This window comes from Apium graveolens, chromosome 8 (genome assembly GCF_009905375.1).
Source record: "Apium graveolens cultivar Ventura chromosome 8, ASM990537v1, whole genome shotgun sequence".
NCBI classification, from domain to species: Eukaryota; Viridiplantae; Streptophyta; class Magnoliopsida; order Apiales; family Apiaceae; genus Apium; species Apium graveolens.
The window spans coordinates 227380906-227398477 of record NC_133654.1 but is presented as its reverse complement, the minus strand read 5'-3'; the positions used below and the strand labels follow the sequence as shown (position 1 = coordinate 227398477).

The 17572-nt window shown below is 35.7% G+C and overlaps 1 non-coding gene across 1 annotated transcript; it reads right to left on the bottom strand.

The window, feature by feature from the left end:
* Positions 1-15707: 15707 nt before the first annotated feature.
* LOC141681051 (small nucleolar RNA R71) lies at positions 15708-15814 on the bottom strand. Its single transcript, XR_012558494.1, has one exon. It is a non-coding gene; the product is annotated as a small nucleolar RNA R71 (small nucleolar RNA).
* Positions 15815-17572: the final 1758 nt, after the last annotated feature.

Here is a 17572-nt window from a genome sequence, read left to right as displayed (position 1 = left end):
GAACCATTTGATGAGACCTCTTTTATTATTCAAGAAGAAATTCGTGCTGAAGATAATGCTAATGGGAAAACTGTCTCCAAGTCAAGTGTGTCAAAAGTTCCAGTCAAGGTTGTGAAAGCAACTGAGACTAACTCAGACACACATGAGTTGGATAGCACAAATGCCATGTCTACCATGCATAAGTTGCCTATTGTTAATCCTTCTCATAAAGCATGTGGTGTTCCTGAATGTATGTCTTGTGCTTTTAATCTGTTGTTTGCTTATTTTAATGGTAAGCATGCTTCTAATGATAAGACTACTCCTCGTCAGCATGTGAATAATAGAAAGCATGATAGGTCTAAGACTGCTAGTCCTCCTAAAGTTAGAAAGGAGACATTTGTGCCTAAGCCTAAACATAAATCTGATAAGGCTGTTTTAAAGGTCAAATGTTCAGTCATTGAGAATGTTGAGAATAGTGAAATTAAGAATGTTGTTTTGCCTGATAAAGGCCAATTTTACAAGTATGCCGGACCCAGCTAAGCTTGGGTTCCGAAGAAGTTCTAATCCATTTGTATTGCAGGGCATTAAACAGGTACAACCGGTAGTGTGGATTCTTGACAGTGGATCGTCAAGACATATGACCGGAGATAGAGCCCTGCTATCAAATGTGGTTGAGAAAGCTGGCCCAGTGGTTACCTTTGGAGATAACAGCAAAGGTTTAACGGAGGGATATGGCTGTTTGCAAGCTGGAAATGTTATCATTGAAAATGTATATCTTGTGCAAGGACTTGAACACAATCTGCTTAGCATTAGTCAGTTCTGTGACAACGGCTACAATGTTTTATTCGACAAGCTGAAGTGTCAGATTCTGCACAAGAAAAGTGAAAAACCCTCTTTAATGGGAATACGGAAAGGAAATCTGTTCGTAGCCGACATGAATTCTGGAAGCAATCTTGAAGTCAATTGTTTCTATGCAAAAGCATCGTCAAATGAAAGTTGGCTATGGCACAAGAGACTTTCCCATCTCAATTTCAAGACAATGAATTCTCTTGTCAAAAGAGAACTGGTAAGAGGTCTGCCTCAGCTGGAATTCTCTCCAGAAGGACTATGTGAGGCTTGCCAGAAAGGAAAGTCAAAGAAAGCAAGTCACAAAGGCACTGACACATCTTCCATAACTGGTGTTCTGCAATTATTGCACATGGATTTATTTGGACCAGTTAATATCCTTTCTATGTCAAAGAAGTGTTACTGTCTTGTGATAGTTGATGACTATTCCAAGTATACGTGGGTTTTATTTCTTCACTCTAAGGATGAAACACCACAAGTTGTGATTGATCATATCAAGATGATTGAGTTAGATTCTAACGTCCCTGTTAGAGCAATAAGGTCAGATAATGGAACAGAATTCAAGAATGCACTTCTAAATGGATTCTGTACAGACAAAGGGATTACCAGACAATTTTCAGCTCCTAGAACCCCTCAGCAAAATGGAGTGGTAGAAAGGAAGAATCGTACATTGATTGAAGCTGCAAGAACGATGTTAAATGAATCAGGTCTTCCAATGTACTTTTGGGCTGAAGCTGTCAATACTGCATGTTATACTCAGAATCGAACTCTAATCAACAAAGACTTCATGAAAACTCCTTATGAGATTTTGAATGAACAGAAACCTTCTATCAAATACTTTCATGTATTTGGTGCCAGATGCTTCGTGCTCAAGGATGGAGATGATCGTCGTGGTAAGTTCGAGGCAAAGGCATATGAGGGTATTTTTGTTGGATATGGAAGAAGATCATATAGAGTGTATATCATTGATCAACACAAAGTAACTGAAAGTGTCAATGTTACTTTTGATGACACTAAACTCCCTAGTATCCAAACTGAAGATCCTTCTGAGAAACTGAAGTTTGATGATATGTCAGATTCAGAGTCAGAACATGGTCAAGAACCTGAGGTTGTTGCTGTTGAAGAACCTGTTAATCCTGATATTACTCAAGGTAATAGTGATGGAAACTCTGGAAACAATGGAGATACCACTGCTACTGGCGGAGAATCTTCAAGTCAACATGGCAACAACTCAGGGGGAGATGCTGAAGGATCAACTAGTAGGACACAACATCACAATGAATTTCAAGGCGAATCATCAAGATCAAATCTTCCAAGACAGACAGTCTGGAATAAAGCTCACCCTTTTGAGTTGATTATTGGTGATCCAGATGTTGGAGTCAGAACTAGACGTGCTACTCAACATGAGTGTCTGTTCTCAGGATTTCTTTCTGAGATAGAACCTAAGAAAATTGAAGAAGCACTAACTGATCCAGATTGGGTGATTGCTATGCAAGATGAACTCAATCAGTTTGAAAGTCAACAAGTCTGGAAACTGGTACCTAGGCCTGTACACAAGAAAGCTGTTGGTACAAGGTGGGTATTCAGGAATAAACTAGATGAAGATGGTGTGGTTACAAGAAACAAGGCAAGACTGGTAGCTAAAGGGTATTCTCAAGCTGAAGGTATTGATTATGATGAAACCTATGCTCCAGTGGCTAGACTTGAGGCCATCAGGATATTTCTGGCATTCGCAGCATTTTCAAACTTTAAAGTTTATCAAATGGATGTCAAGAGCGCCTTTCTGAATGGAAAGCTGGATGAAGAGGTATATGTAGAGCAACCTCCTGGTTTTGAAGATCCAGATCATATGGATTTTGTCTTCTTTCTTTTCAAGGCTATCTATGGGCTAAAACAGTCACCAAGAAAATGGTATGACACTCTCTCTGAATTTCTTATTGAATATAGCTTTATTAGAGGTGTCATAGACAAAACTCTCTTTTCTAAGAAACATAAGAATGATACTATATTAGTCCAAGTCTATGTGGATGATATAATATTTGGGTCTACTAATGATAATCTCTGTAAGAGATTTGCTAAGTTAATGCACAGCAAGTTTGAAATGAGCATGATGGGAGAGCTGAAGTTCTTTCTTGGATTACAAGTAAATCAAAGGTTAGATGGAACATTTATTTGTCAATCCAAGTATCTCAAGGAACTCCTCAAAAAGTACAATCTAGAGGATTCTGCATCAGCAAGGACTCCATCAACTACAGCTGTCAAGCTTGGACCATGTGAAAACTCCATTAAGGTAGATGTCACAAGCTACAGAGGTATGATTGGCTCGTTACTCTATCTTACTGCAAGTAGACCAGATATTATGTATGCTACATGCCTATGTGCAAGGTTCCAAGCGGATCCTAGAGATATTCATCTCGTTGCTGTTAAACGAATCTTAAGATATCTTAAGGGAACACCAAATCTAGGTATTTGGTACCCTAAAGAATCTGGTTTTAACCTTGTCGGATATACAGATTCAGATTATGCAGGAAGTGTTGTTGATAGGAAAAGCACCTCAGGAAGTTGTCAATTCTTAGGAAGCAGGCTAGTCTCATGGTACAGCAAGAAACAGCAAACAGTTTCCAACTCAACGGCCGAGGCTGAATATATTGCTGCTGGAAGCTGCTGTGCTCAGATCTTGTGGATTAGGAACCAACTACGAGACTATGGCTCTGTATTGAACAAGATTCCTATTTTATGTGACAACACAAGTGCAATAGCCATCACCAACAACCCTGTGCAGCACTCGAGGACAAAGCACATTGACATCAGGTATCATTTTATTAGAGAGCACGTCATGAATGGTACTGTTGAACTATTTTTTGTTCCAACAGAAGATCAAATAGCAGATATTTTCACTAAACCACTTGACGAATCCACATTTACCAGATTAGTTGGTAAATTGGGCATGTTAAATAGTTTTTGTGATTAAATTAATTAATATCTGGAATCTGTTCTTGAATGAATTTACAAATAAATTTTTCATAAATGATAAATTCATTTGCAAATTTATTTTATCATTTTATCATTTTTCTTGCTTATTTCTATGTAATATATATTATCTTATCTATTTTTATTTTCCCTACTTGTTAATTTAAAAAAAAAAAAATATATATCTCAGAATATTTTATTTCTTCTAAAGATATTTTTCTATGAATTTTATTTGCTAAAATTCAACAGAAATCTATTTTTGGAATTAAAATAATTAATTCTGAAATATTGTCTTTGTTTCTGTAAAAATTATAAGTTTTTATTTCAGTTTTACTATTTTGAAATAAAGTTGCAGTACATTAATAGTAGTCTGTTACTTGCATATTCATTTTGTTTTAATACTGCAAAGACAATCGGCAAGACAATTAAAATTGTCTTGCTGAAAATCATTTCAGTAAAAATGATAATATAAATCCGTTATGTCTATTTTATCTTATTCTAGAAAGACTATCGGCAAGACAATTGAAATTGTCTTGCTGAAAATCATTTTAGTATATAATGATTGCTTATTTTAAATATCAGATTAATTTTATAACTGGCAAGACAATCGGTAGGACTATTGATTGTCATGCCAGTAATAAAATTAATATCAGAATTATTTTGTACTGGTATGACAATCGGTATGACTATCAGATTGTCATACCAGTTATATTTTTAATACTCATTTTAGTTGTTTCATTTCCTTCTTTTTGCCTGGTATGACAATCGGTATGACAATCCCGGATTGTCATACCAGCTGTCTTATATAAGCGTGTGGCCATTTTCAATTTCATAACAGTTTCATTTCTCAAAAATTTGAACAGTTTTTTTTACTCTCTTTTACTCTCTTCTCTCTCTTCGAACAAGATCAAAACCAAACCAAAAATCTGATTCATTTCTTTGCTCGAGTTTTTACTCAGCACACTTAATCATCACTTTGTGATATATACATACAAGTATATACATAAAGAAGTGCTGCTGAAATTTTCTTATACAAAAAAAAAAAAAAAAAAAAAAAAAAAAAAAAAAATCATATTAAAATCTAGTTGCCCCTTCAAATTCCTTTTTATTTTTAATTTCTTACTTGTGTCTTTTGGTGTATCAAAATTGTGCTTGTGAGTTAAGAATTTTAACGAGATACATTTCGGTCTAAATTTTTCGATTATAATTAATTTAATTCGAATTATTAAATTAATTTAATTAATTCGAATTTTCTTAATATTATTCTTAAAATTCTGAAAAGCTTGTGTCTTATTATTTTTTTTAAAAATGGCTCTCAATTTCCAAATTGTCGCACATAATCTAGTTGGTTATTTTAATCCGGAAAAATGTGATGTTGAAAAATTTAAGCCGTGGATTAGATTTTTAAATGATCATTCGATTGTTAGCTCTGCTATTAAATCAAATGTGATTTTAAACATCGATCTTCTTAGACTGATTTGCACAACTTCTACTGTGGCCGATGATTCAAAATCTTTTTCATTCACCATCGCAAACACACAGTATGTAGTTGATGAAACGGTCGTCAATCGTGCTTTAAATTTTCCACTAGACAATTTCTGTAATTTACCCTCTGAAAATGATATCACAAATTTTTTCAATGCCATTCACTATCAGGGGGTGATCAATTTAACCAAACTTTCTAAATCAAATTTGGTGTCTGAATGGGATATATTCTTCGATACACTTTCCAAAGTGTTTGCCAACTGCACAAAATCTAATTTTCATAACATTACTTCCACCCTGCAGTATATTGGTCTTGCGGTTGTTTTCAATCAAAGGATCAATTTTGGCAAACTACTTTTTCCCATTCTCCTGAGACGTCTAACTTCTGCTTTACGTGATCATTCTACAAATCGTAGGGTATCATGTTACTATGCTCGTTTTCTTATGCTCATAGCAGATCATCTACTCACCCCTGAACACAAATCACTTTTTGCTAACTCTGCTGTAACTGAACCCCCACCAGTTAGCAAAAAGATTTACACTCGCCAAGACACAACCTTCAAATTTTTGCAAGTACCAGTACTTGTATCTGCTTTCATGGCCAATTATATTCCATTACCTATTTTTAATCTACCCGGCCATGAACAGCAACCTCAACCTCCAGTGGTACAAGCCACCCAGGCTCTTCCATTACAGGTAGTAACTCCTCACTCTCACTCTCTTCCTACTTCTGTTAACAGACCCTCAGTGGTTGATAGGGCTGACCATGAAGTTGTAGAACCACAGCTTCAATCCCAGGTCATAGAGCCAAACACAGAGTCTCATTCTATCTCACCGTCTCCCCCACTGTCAAAAATGTTACCCAGAAGATTATTAGGAAGTAGTACAATGTCAAATTTGAGTGAACCCTCAGCTCTGCCTCCTCCTAAGAAAAGAAAAACCTATTCTGAGGCATCTGAAAGCCCATCCTTGTCCTCCCAACAGGACATGGACTTTGAAATGGCCAATGAACAGTTTCTAGAGGCATTCTCTCAACAGGATGCATCTATTGAAATTCGCCATCGGGCCATGGCATCCTGTACTGAGTCAAGCACAGTTCCATTACTCACAATGGAACCATACACTTCCCCAGATAATACTCAGGACACCCAGCGAGGAGTGCACGTCGAGTCGGTTACAGTGCCTGCCATAGTTACGGCAGAAGAGCATTCACATGCTTCAGAGGGAAAATCTGACTCTCCGCCATCTTTAATAGAGTCATTTTCTCCCCTCCCAGATCCAACAACTCTGGCTCCCTTATGGGATTCTCCACTCGCAGATTTATCTGGAGAAAGTGGAGGGCAACTCGGTCAATCTATCCCTGAAGCAATTCAGACATCTATTCCAAAAGATTTGATAGCATTGACTGAGGATCGGGACTCGCGAATTCCCATTGCACCACCACTGACCTCTCTTGAAGAGGCTAGGGTGATTTTTAATGCAGGTACACAAGAACAGCAATTGGAAGACTCCTCACGAGCAATCATATTGAGAGAAACACATGCACGTGAGATGAGTGAACCAAATACGAGTGAACTTCAGGTGAGAGCACACACAGACACTGATACTGTCAACCTGTTAGCTCAGATTGCTGCCCTGAAAGAAGAACTTGCTAAAAGTCAAGCTGAAGCTCAAGCATTCAAAGCACAAGTGGTTGAACGGTCTTCTTCTTCCACCTCTGTCGACAATCAGCTTGCAATCATAAGGAATGACATCTCAGATTTAAAGACTACTGTAATACCAAAGCTCAATTCTATTCAGGACACTCCAAATTTATCAGCTGATGACATATCCAACTTCTGCTCCCTACATACAAGAATGACTTCTCTTGAAGACCTCGTTGAGATGAATCATTCACTAGACAACTCAAGATTTCTAAAGATAGAGACGGGCATGGAACATCTGAATGAAGGCATGAAGCACTTATATTACATGATCAAGAATTCTCATTGCCCTAATGAAGAACAAAGAGCTTATTTTGAAGGACCGTCTGGTGGAGGATCAGGCTCTGGAAGTGGTGGAGGTTTCAAAGGAAAGTCTGCAGAGGATCCCTCAACTAAGGGGGAGAAGAAAGGAGGGAGTAGTTCCAAAGGGAAAGAAAAAGATACTTCTGCTGGAGATAAAGGAAAGGCTGATGATGCCTACTACAGTGGAGAACAGGATGACTTCGATATTTTTGACATTCCCACTGAACCAGCTCAGGAAGATAAAGATGGGTTATTTGAAGCTGAAGAAGAAAGTGATTTTGAAGATTGGGAAGAAGAAGAAGATACAGTGGATCCTAGGTTTGAGAAAGAATTTCAGAAAGAAAAGTCAGAGATGCAAATAAAAGAAGCTGAACTCAAGAAGGTCTCACAGATCATTGATAGGAGAAAAGACATACAAAGAACAGAAACTCTTCAAAAGCAACGTCTTCATGACATTAAAGCTCAAGAAAGGAGAAGAGATGTCAGACTGAAGATTGGTGGAAAGTGGGATGAAGCTAGGAGAGTACTCGATATGCCTCAGCTATGCACTAACAATGATAGGCAGTTCTTACATCTTCTGGACAAGCTGGAAATCTCAAATCCTAACAATGACATGTACATGAATGCTATCAAGACTGAAGTCTCAAGGATCACAGCTGCTTTTGATAGATCCCTAAATGAGATGAGCATTTTTGTATATTGTCAGAGTGAAGGATCATTCAAGGTGTCACTTCATCTATTCGAGAATCGTTCATTGTCAGAGATTTGGGTTCTTTTAAACAAAGTGAAAAGAAGCTCAGAGTTGAATGAAGTTCTTCGGGAAAGACTTAAAGAGTTTGCCAGCAGGGCTAGTCCTCAAGTGGTCAACAATCCTCATCAAGTGAGATTCTTTAAGTCTGATTGTCTTCAAATCTGTCAGCTAGATGTACAATCTCTTAAAGACTACTCAGCTAAGCATCTAGTCTGGATGGAACATCATTTGAGAACAGCTGGATATTCATCCATGTTGAAGACTCAAGCTGCTGACTTGATTCAAGCTTATTGTGAGAAGAATGTTAAAAGGTACAATCAACTCAAGAATAAGTTGAAGACAGTTGGAGTTCAACCAGTCAAACCTGCAAGCTTCACTTCAGAAAAGGATCGTGTTTTTGACAAGGAATTGCTTCAAGATTTAGAAGAAGGTGAAGTCAGAAAAGAAGACAACTAAAGTCAATTAGCTCAAAACTCAATGTAATATGATTAGAGCGTTATGAATCAAGATAGTCTAATGTAGTTATATGTTCAGGCTAGAGGAACATCTATCTTGTATTCACTTGTAAATTTCATTTGGAATCTGGAAAATGTTAAATATAATCCAGAACTTTTCTGCTATTTACTTTACATTACTGTTCATATCTTTTTCTTATTTGTTAGTTGAGTTATCCTCTAGGTATTTGTTGTTATTGTCTAACAAGCAAATAGGGGGAGATTGAAAGGCATATGTCATAGCCTACTCGTTTATTCGAGTATTTAACTCAACTCAAATAAGAATGTAATAAGTAAATAGTGGATCAAGCATCAGAGAGATCTCACAAAGTAACATCTGTCAAAGGATAAAGAAACATTGTTCATCTGCAGACTTGAAGATTCACTGGAAGAAGTTCAAGAATTTGATCATGCCTCAGTGATATAAATCAAGATCGTGGATTTAATCAAGTGACAGAGATCTCGTCAAGGTATCATTTATTACAAGGATTCAATCAGAACAACAAAGTCAAGACATGAAGAAACGTCACGAAAGTTAGTCACTCATGAACCAGACAGTACATCGAGTGTCAGCATTGAAGTGACGGAATTGATTCATAAGTCTCCAAGATTGTCTGAAGAATGGATGCTGCTCAGGGTTAGTATTAATTCTCTATTAATTAATTAAGTCATATAATTTAATTAAGAAAATAAATTAACTCTGCAAGGATTAATTTATTGATTAATTGAATTAAATTGATTAATTAATTTAGAATTAATATCAAGGATTTTCAGAATATTAATTGATTAAAATCTGTGATAATTCTGAAAAGACAACTGATTGTACTAGTATGACAATCGGTATGACAATTGATAGTCATACCGAGTGTCTTGCAAATTCAGTTGATTGTTTTAATAGAATTTTCAATTAGATGAAAATCAATTAAGTATTCAGAAAAACAATTTCAATTGTACTACAATGACAATCGGTATGACAATCAATAGTCATACCGAAAGTCTTGCTAGTTCATTTTAATTGTCTTCCTAGCTCTAACAGATTGTCTCACCGAAAGTCATTCAAGCTCAAATAGATTGTCACACCAGTTCAACAACTTCGGCTGTGATTGTTTAAAAGAAGCAGAAGACAATATCAACGATTTTTGATCAAGAAAAAGAAACAGAGCAGATAATACAGAACAAGAAAAACATAGCAGAACAAAAGAGAAAATATTTCATCCTTCTTCTGTTTATTCAAGATCATAATTTCTAGATTGTAATGTTAAATCTAATCAACTAGAAATACTTATCTTGTTCTTGTATATCAATCTAGCGGATTAAAATCCCTAGAACTTAATCTCAAATCGCTTTTTAGCATTTGATCTTTTAATTACAAAAATAGAAAAAGTTCATGTCGAATTTATTCTAAATTTGTAATAATTGATTTGAGATTAATCCCTTGTAATCGATACCGTAGTTGTAACACCTTTCAAGTTTAATAAAAGTTTTATTTAACTTGAATTTTGTTTCACAATTTTATTCCGCATTTTATTCGACGAAACGGTATTGTTTGCATTCAACCCCCCCTTCTACAAACAAATTGGGACCTAACAGGATAGCTTAGTGAACTAGATGTTGTAAATTGTCCAAGTTATGTTAACTATTAGATTGATATGCAATATAGGATGGTGAATTATAAATATTAGATACCTTGTAATCTTATATTAATGAAATAGAGTTAACTGCCAAGAAGACAGTTTCAACGGATGATTCACAAAGCTCCAAAGGATGATCAACATAAGTCTCGACGGATGATCAAACAGATTTTCAACGGATGATCAATCTAAGTTCGGACGGATGTTCAAATTCAAAAGAGTAGTTGATAGTGATTTGACAGTCATATGCGTTGGATAGATGCAAATAGAATGTGGCAGCCTGTTTAAAGGTTTTAGAGAACAAAGAAGCATTTCCATTTACATGCTAAACAGATGATATTCAAAGATGCAGGAAAGAGAAGTGTAGCAGCATGAAGTTAGATTAGATGTAGTTTATCTTATTCTCTTGTCTTACTGTCATGTAACTTGGTGATATATAAATCAAGGGTAGCAAGTTGAATTGTATTGATTTAATCTAAGTTAGCAAGAAAAACTAGAGAAATAGAAAAAGCAAAATCTATAAAGAATTTCTCTATAGTTCTTGTACTTCAATTTGTAAGCAGCTATGAACAATTTTGTTACACAGGGTTCTCTACTTAATATATATCTCTGGTGGAAAAATTCAATCCACCAGAAAGTTTTTAAATACTTGTATTTAATTGCTTTGTGATTTGATTTTTGTTATATTCTTATTCCGTACCATTGCAAATCAGACACAAATATTATTGGTAGAAGAATCATTCTTAAAATCCAAAAAGAAGCCAGAATTACATTCAACCCCCCTTCTGTAATTCTTGTTTAGATTATTTTGGAATAACACACCTCTTGTTCCATCTCTTCATCGCCAAATTCACATGGATCTCATAATTGCCCATCTATTTTTTAAAATATCAAAAGTGCGCTCAACCACATTTCTCGTCGTTGAATGCCTCATGTTAAAATACTCTCCTGCACTTGTTGGTTGATGCCCGTCTTTTTAATCATTCAAATGATATTTTTGTCATCTATAAGGGGCTAAAAATCCCTCTCCATTGGTATAACCCGCATCAACTAAGTAGTATGTACCTTTATATTAGACAAATTCAGCATTTATATAATGGTTAAAAAATAATCAGGATAATATGAAGTATATTCTTTTACCCTTTGGAACTATTAGCCTATTTTTCCTTGATAAAACATCCTTCAAAACCCTTCCATCAACGGCTGACCCTTCCTATCCGGTTAATACATACGTGAATATTAAATTCGGTATAACCACAGCAAGCACATTTGTTGTTATTTCTTCTTTTTGATTTCGGTATGTAGGTTTATCTTTTACGGGAACATTCATTCTTATATGCGTTCCATCTAAAACTCCTAGGAAATTCTAAGGAATAATATACATAGATGAGACAAGTTTAAAATTACATATTTGTTAGTATAAAACTGATGTGTCTAAATGTACCTTGAAGTATTTCCATTTTTCATCCGTGGAGTCACTAGGAATTGGTTCAGGTTTCTTAAACTCTTGCAATCTCAAAATACCTTTAAGTACCACATGAAAATGTCTACTTATTGATTCAGTTGATCTCTGAAAGTCGGTGCCAATAACACTCATTTTTTTATGATGTGCTAATATATATAAAAACACTGCAACATGTTCTATTGCACTCATATGCCTGTTATCTCTTATGTAACCCCTTGACTCAAGTGTAAGACATAACTCGTGAAATGTTTTCCTATTCATCCAAAGATTTTTAATATAAGTTGAATCATTTTCATTGACCAGCCTATTAATGTATGAAATCTTCTCCGTCTTGAAAATAGAATACACCTTTCTTATTTCTACCCTTGTACCCAATAAAATAATCGTTTGAAGAAACCAATGTATCGACGCAATCAATTTTAGCCACATTATAAATATTATAATTCTCAATCTTCGAGTATTATTTCTTCTAGTTAACGGAAGTCGTGCCGTGGCTGCACATAACCTCATACTATATTAGATAACATTCATCACTGGAGTTTCACTTTATTCATCATTAATCTAAGCTAACAATATAAAAATGTTTTCCTGGTAAAGTTACCTTTGAGGATTATCAGCAAACACATAATGTGCCTAAGTGAAAAATACATAATAATGCATATAAACAAGAGAATCGGATATGAAAACACAAAAAATAATGTCATAAATAGTGAAAACATATACAAATAAAAATAATAGTAAAATGTGTAGAAAATAAACACATAATCAACTATAATCTACACAAATCCAAAGATTGTGATGATATACATGCATAATTTAACTATGTAATTGGAATATATACATATAACCTCTTACAAAAAGCATCTGGATCGATGAAGAAGTACAAATTATCATCAATGAAGTTATATAAATATTTTTCGATGATCGATTTTTAACCCCTATCGATGAATCGAAGTTTTGATTAGGCACTTTTGATTAGGTTGAGCTTTTTTATTAGGCCGAGCTTCCCAGTGTGTGTTCGTATGCAGCTGTTATGTTTTAGTAAATGGAATGATTATATACCACGATTTTAAGAAGTAATAAATTTTATAATAACGGCACGGAAAGGAATGATGTATGAATGGGCCTTTCTTTTCCTTCGGCCCACCAAAGAGTAAAAAAAATTGTGGGCTGAATTGGACTTTCCATTCCTTCCAAAAATTATTCCATTTTGGTGAACCAAACGCAACATTATAAGTTACTTGGAGCTTATAAGCCCTGAACAACTTATCAACGAGTGTTTACCGATCCAACTTATAAGTCGAATTTATAACTTAAAAGTCGATAATCTCAATGTTGGTGATTGATGTACTTTTTCGCATCTTATTTGTATTTTTTAATTTTTTTATTAAATTTGGCGTTAATATATCTATTTTTAAATGATAATCTGATTTAAAATTTACCAATTAAGATAATTATATTTAAAAATTATTTATTTTCGTACATTTAAGTAAATAAATTCTAATTTACAAGTATAATTATCCAAACACTTATATATATTATATAAACATTCATATACTTATCAATTGTAATTCACTTATTGATTATAAATTATAAATTACTTATTTTAAAAAATTTCAAAAGGTATTTAAATCAAAAAAATTACAAAGATACCATACACGCATTTAAATTTTAAAAAATTAACTATACACAAACACGTAACTACCGCAAACACCATCAAAGTTATAATGGTGGAGGCGGAACAAGATCATTTACAACCATTAATAAATAGATTTATCTATATAATAATATTGAAGATGGAATATTACTCGATCCTTAACCGTTAGATATTTCCTGTCAATTCGATCGTAACTTTTGGATATAATCCTAAAATTTATTATTATAAGTGGTGTAAGGTTCCAATCCTACCAAAAATATATTAAATTGTAATTATTATTAAATGATTATTAGAAAGGGGTAAGGTGCCCGTGTTGAGTTGCATTTATAACACTTTATAATGCTCTAATAAATTTTGAATTGATGCGTTTGTACTCAAGTTGTTAAGTGTTTTAACGTGTTTTTAAGTGTTTTTACATTTCAGGCGTTATCTGGGTAATCAGGTGAATTAGCATTATTTTGGTGCTAATTTGGTGTCAAGGTGGTGTTGGAAAAAAAGTTCATGGAAACACAGCTCGAAGCAGCAAGGAAAAGAAGAAAATCTTAAGTTTTTCTAGAAGTACGGCGCGCGCTAGTCAAGCGCGCGACCGCACCATGGTGTCAGAAAGGGAGCGCGCCCGCGCTGTGATAGCTCGCGGCCACGCCAAGTCGTTTTTGCAGAATTCTGATTCTATTCTAATTCGAATTAAAATACTTCTAGATTGCATGGGGCTGCTATATAAACAACTTTAGGTCGTTTTTCAGAAGATATCAAGCCAGAGACATATCAAGGAGAGCTGTAAGAAAACCGTGTTAGCACGATTCAACAAAGATGAAGAAGGTCTTGTTTTTACTTGTAAAACTTTGTTTTAAGTTTTATTTGGATGCTAGTTTTCTTACTTGTGAACCTTATTCTTATTTTGTACTTGGTTTTGTTTATTCGTTATAAAGACTACGTTTGTTATACCATGCTTTCATCGGAACCCACGTTGATGATGAGTCCGATTATGGGCTAATCGCTATCGTGGGGGTTCTAATAGATTTATTTATGGATTTGTTTAGTTAATTTGTTTCGATACCTTAGTATGTGGTGATTGTATGATAACGTAGTATTGGTTGTGAGTATCCATCTTATGAGCGTCACGAACTTATAAGATGGTGTGTTAATTCTTAATGAAGCGAAAGTGAATTTAAGGATGTAGAATTTTCCATGCTAGCATATGTTTATGTATTTGTTATGCATGATTCGTAGGTAATTTTAACCATCTTACTTGCCCTGTATAATCAAGATAGATAACTTGTGCTTAAACCGTTATGTTGTCAAATTATATAGACATATAGGGTCTCAATATAATTGGTGTCTATTCAGCTTCTATCTCTTTTATGGATGTCTGGTAGCATGGTACTCGTGCAACGAAAGATGGTGTTTATCAGTTTCGTGTTATTTGATTAGTGTCATCACCATTGCATGTTAAGGTTAAGAACAATAAGGCTATTAAATGAAGTATTTAATGAAGTTAGAATCTCATGTTTGTCATATATATTAATTTAATCAATTTTATTCCCTTAGTTATAATTGTTACTTTAATTCTTAGTTATATACAACCTCAATTTGTTATCGTCTTAGCATTGAATAATAACCATACATTGTTGCTTAAGTGCATAATTTAATTAGTTAACCAAGCCAGTCTCTGTGGGAACGAACTAAAAAAGATTCTATACTACTTGTGAACTCGTATACTTGCTTGTATTATTAGCGCGTGTTTAGCGACTAACAAGTTTTGGTGCCGCTGCGGGGGACTGCTGTGTTAATTTTTAGTTTATGTATTTTCCATCAGTGGTCGTTAAAGTTTATTGACTCGGACATTGTTACTTATTTGTATCCTTGTCTTATTTCAGGTACTCTAGCGAGGGTGTATCCATACGTGTTCGCGTACTCGTAAGAGAACACTGGATAAAGCCGAGGAAGAAGTTGTGGTGGTTCAAAAGGAAATTTTTAATGAAAAAAAGAAGGTAGAAGAAGAAGAGAAAGTCGAGGAACCAGTTTTAGTAGAGATGGGTGATCAAGCAGATAATCCTAAGGCTTTGATGGACTATTCTCAACCTAAGATCAATGACATTCAGTCAAGAATCATCAGGCCAACCATCAGGGCTAACACTTTTGAGATCAAGTCTAGCACAATTCAGATGATACAGAACTCAGTTCAATTTGGGGGTTCTCCTACTGAAGACCCCAACATGCACATCAGGGATTTCATCGAGATCTGCGACACGTTCAAGTTCAATGATGTGACTGAAGATGCTATCAAGCTGCGACTCTTTCCATTCTCTCTGAGGGACAAAGCTAAGTGCTGGTTACATTCTCTACCAGTAGGGTCTATCACCACTTGAGAAGATCTTGCTCAAAAGTTTCTCACTAAATTTTTCCCTATGGAGAAGATTGCTGCAATCAGGAATGCTCTTACTCAGTTTGCTCAGCAAACGGGAGAATCTCTGTGTGAGGATTGGGATCGATATAAGGAGATGCTAAGGAAGTGCCCACACCATGGCATGCCTGATTGGATGATTATTAACTGTTTCTACAATGGATTGGGTGCTACTTCTAGACCCATGCTTGATGCAGCATCAAGAGGAGCCTTGTGGGCTAAAAGTTACGATGAAGCTTATGAACTTATCGAACTGATGGATGCTAATGAGTACCAGAATCCTTCCCAGAGACTGACTCAGGGAAAGGTAGCAAGAATTCTGTAGTTGGATGCACCAACTGCTATAGCTGCCCAACTTAAGGTTTTAACGATGAAGGTGGACACTTTGGCTAATCATGGGATTAATCAAATTGCTAGTGTCTGTGAGCTTTGTGCTGGTGCCCATGAGACTGATTAGTGCGCAATTTCTAGTGAATCAGCTCAGTTCATGAGCAACTTTCAGCATTCGCAACAACCCGTGCCAGCCACTTATCATCCCAACAACCGCAATCATCCTAATTTCAGTTGGAGCAACGCTCAAAATGTGGTTCAACAACCTTATCAGCAGTATCCATCTAAGCAGTACAACCCCCCTGGTTTTCAGCAACCGCAATATGCACCGAGACAGCAACTTCAGCTGCAACAAACTAATGAAAAATATGAATTAGAGGAGTTGAAGCTAATGTGCAAGAGTCAAGCTATTTTTATCAAGACCTTGGAAAATAAAATTGGGAAAATTACCAATGCCTTGCTAAATCGTCAGCCTGGTACACTACCTAGTGATACTAAAGTGCCAGGAAGGAAGGAAGCTAAGGAGCAGGTAAAGGCAATAACTTTGAGGTCTGGAAAGGTTGCGAATCCCGAACAAACTCAAATGTTGACTGAAGAAGCTGGGGCTGAGAAAGAAGTAGAGCAGCAGGAAGTAGAAGTGGAACCAAGGAAGACTACTGTTGAGCACACTCCTCCTGAGGGTAATATAGGGGAGAAACAGATCTATCCCCCACCGCCTTTTCCTAAGTGGTTGCAGAAGAAAAAGCTGGACAAGCAATTTGAAAAGTTTCTGGAGGTGTTCAAAAAACTTCATTTCAACATACCTATCGCTGAGGCTCTTGAGAAGATGCCTAGTTATGCAAAGTTTATGAAAGGTATTCTCTCTCGGAAGGTGAAGCTAGATGATTTAGAGATAGTCGCTCTCACGGAGGAATGCAGTGTTGTGTTGCAACAAAAGTTGCCTCTGAAACTTAAAGATCCAGGGAGCTTCACTATTCCGTGTACTATTTGAAAAATGTCTTTTGACAGATGCTTATGTGACTTGGGAGCTAGCATCAATCTGATGCCTTTGTCAATCTTCAAGCAGTTAGACTTACCCGATCCAAAACCGACTTATATGACCTTGTAGTTGGACGACTGTTCTATTATATATCTGCGAGGTATTGTGGAGGATGTCTTGGTCAAGGTTGATAAACTCATCTTCCCTGTTGATTTTGTCATTCTTGATTTCGAGGAGGATAAGAAGATTCCCATAATCGTGGGAAGACCTTTCTTGGTAACTGGCCGAACCTTGATAGATGTGCAGAAGGGTGAGCTCACAATCCGCGTGCTGGATCAGGATATAACTTTTAATATGTTCAATGCTATGAAATTTCCTACGAAAAATGAGGAGTGCTTAAAGGTGGAGTTGGTTGATTCTATGGTTACTTCAGAACTTGATCAATTGCTAAGGTCTGATGCCTTAGAAAAAGCCTTATTGGGAAATTCAGATAGTGAAGATGATGAAGGTGAAGAACAATTACAATATTTAAATGCTTCTCCCTGGAAGAGGAAGATTGATATGCCTTTTGAATC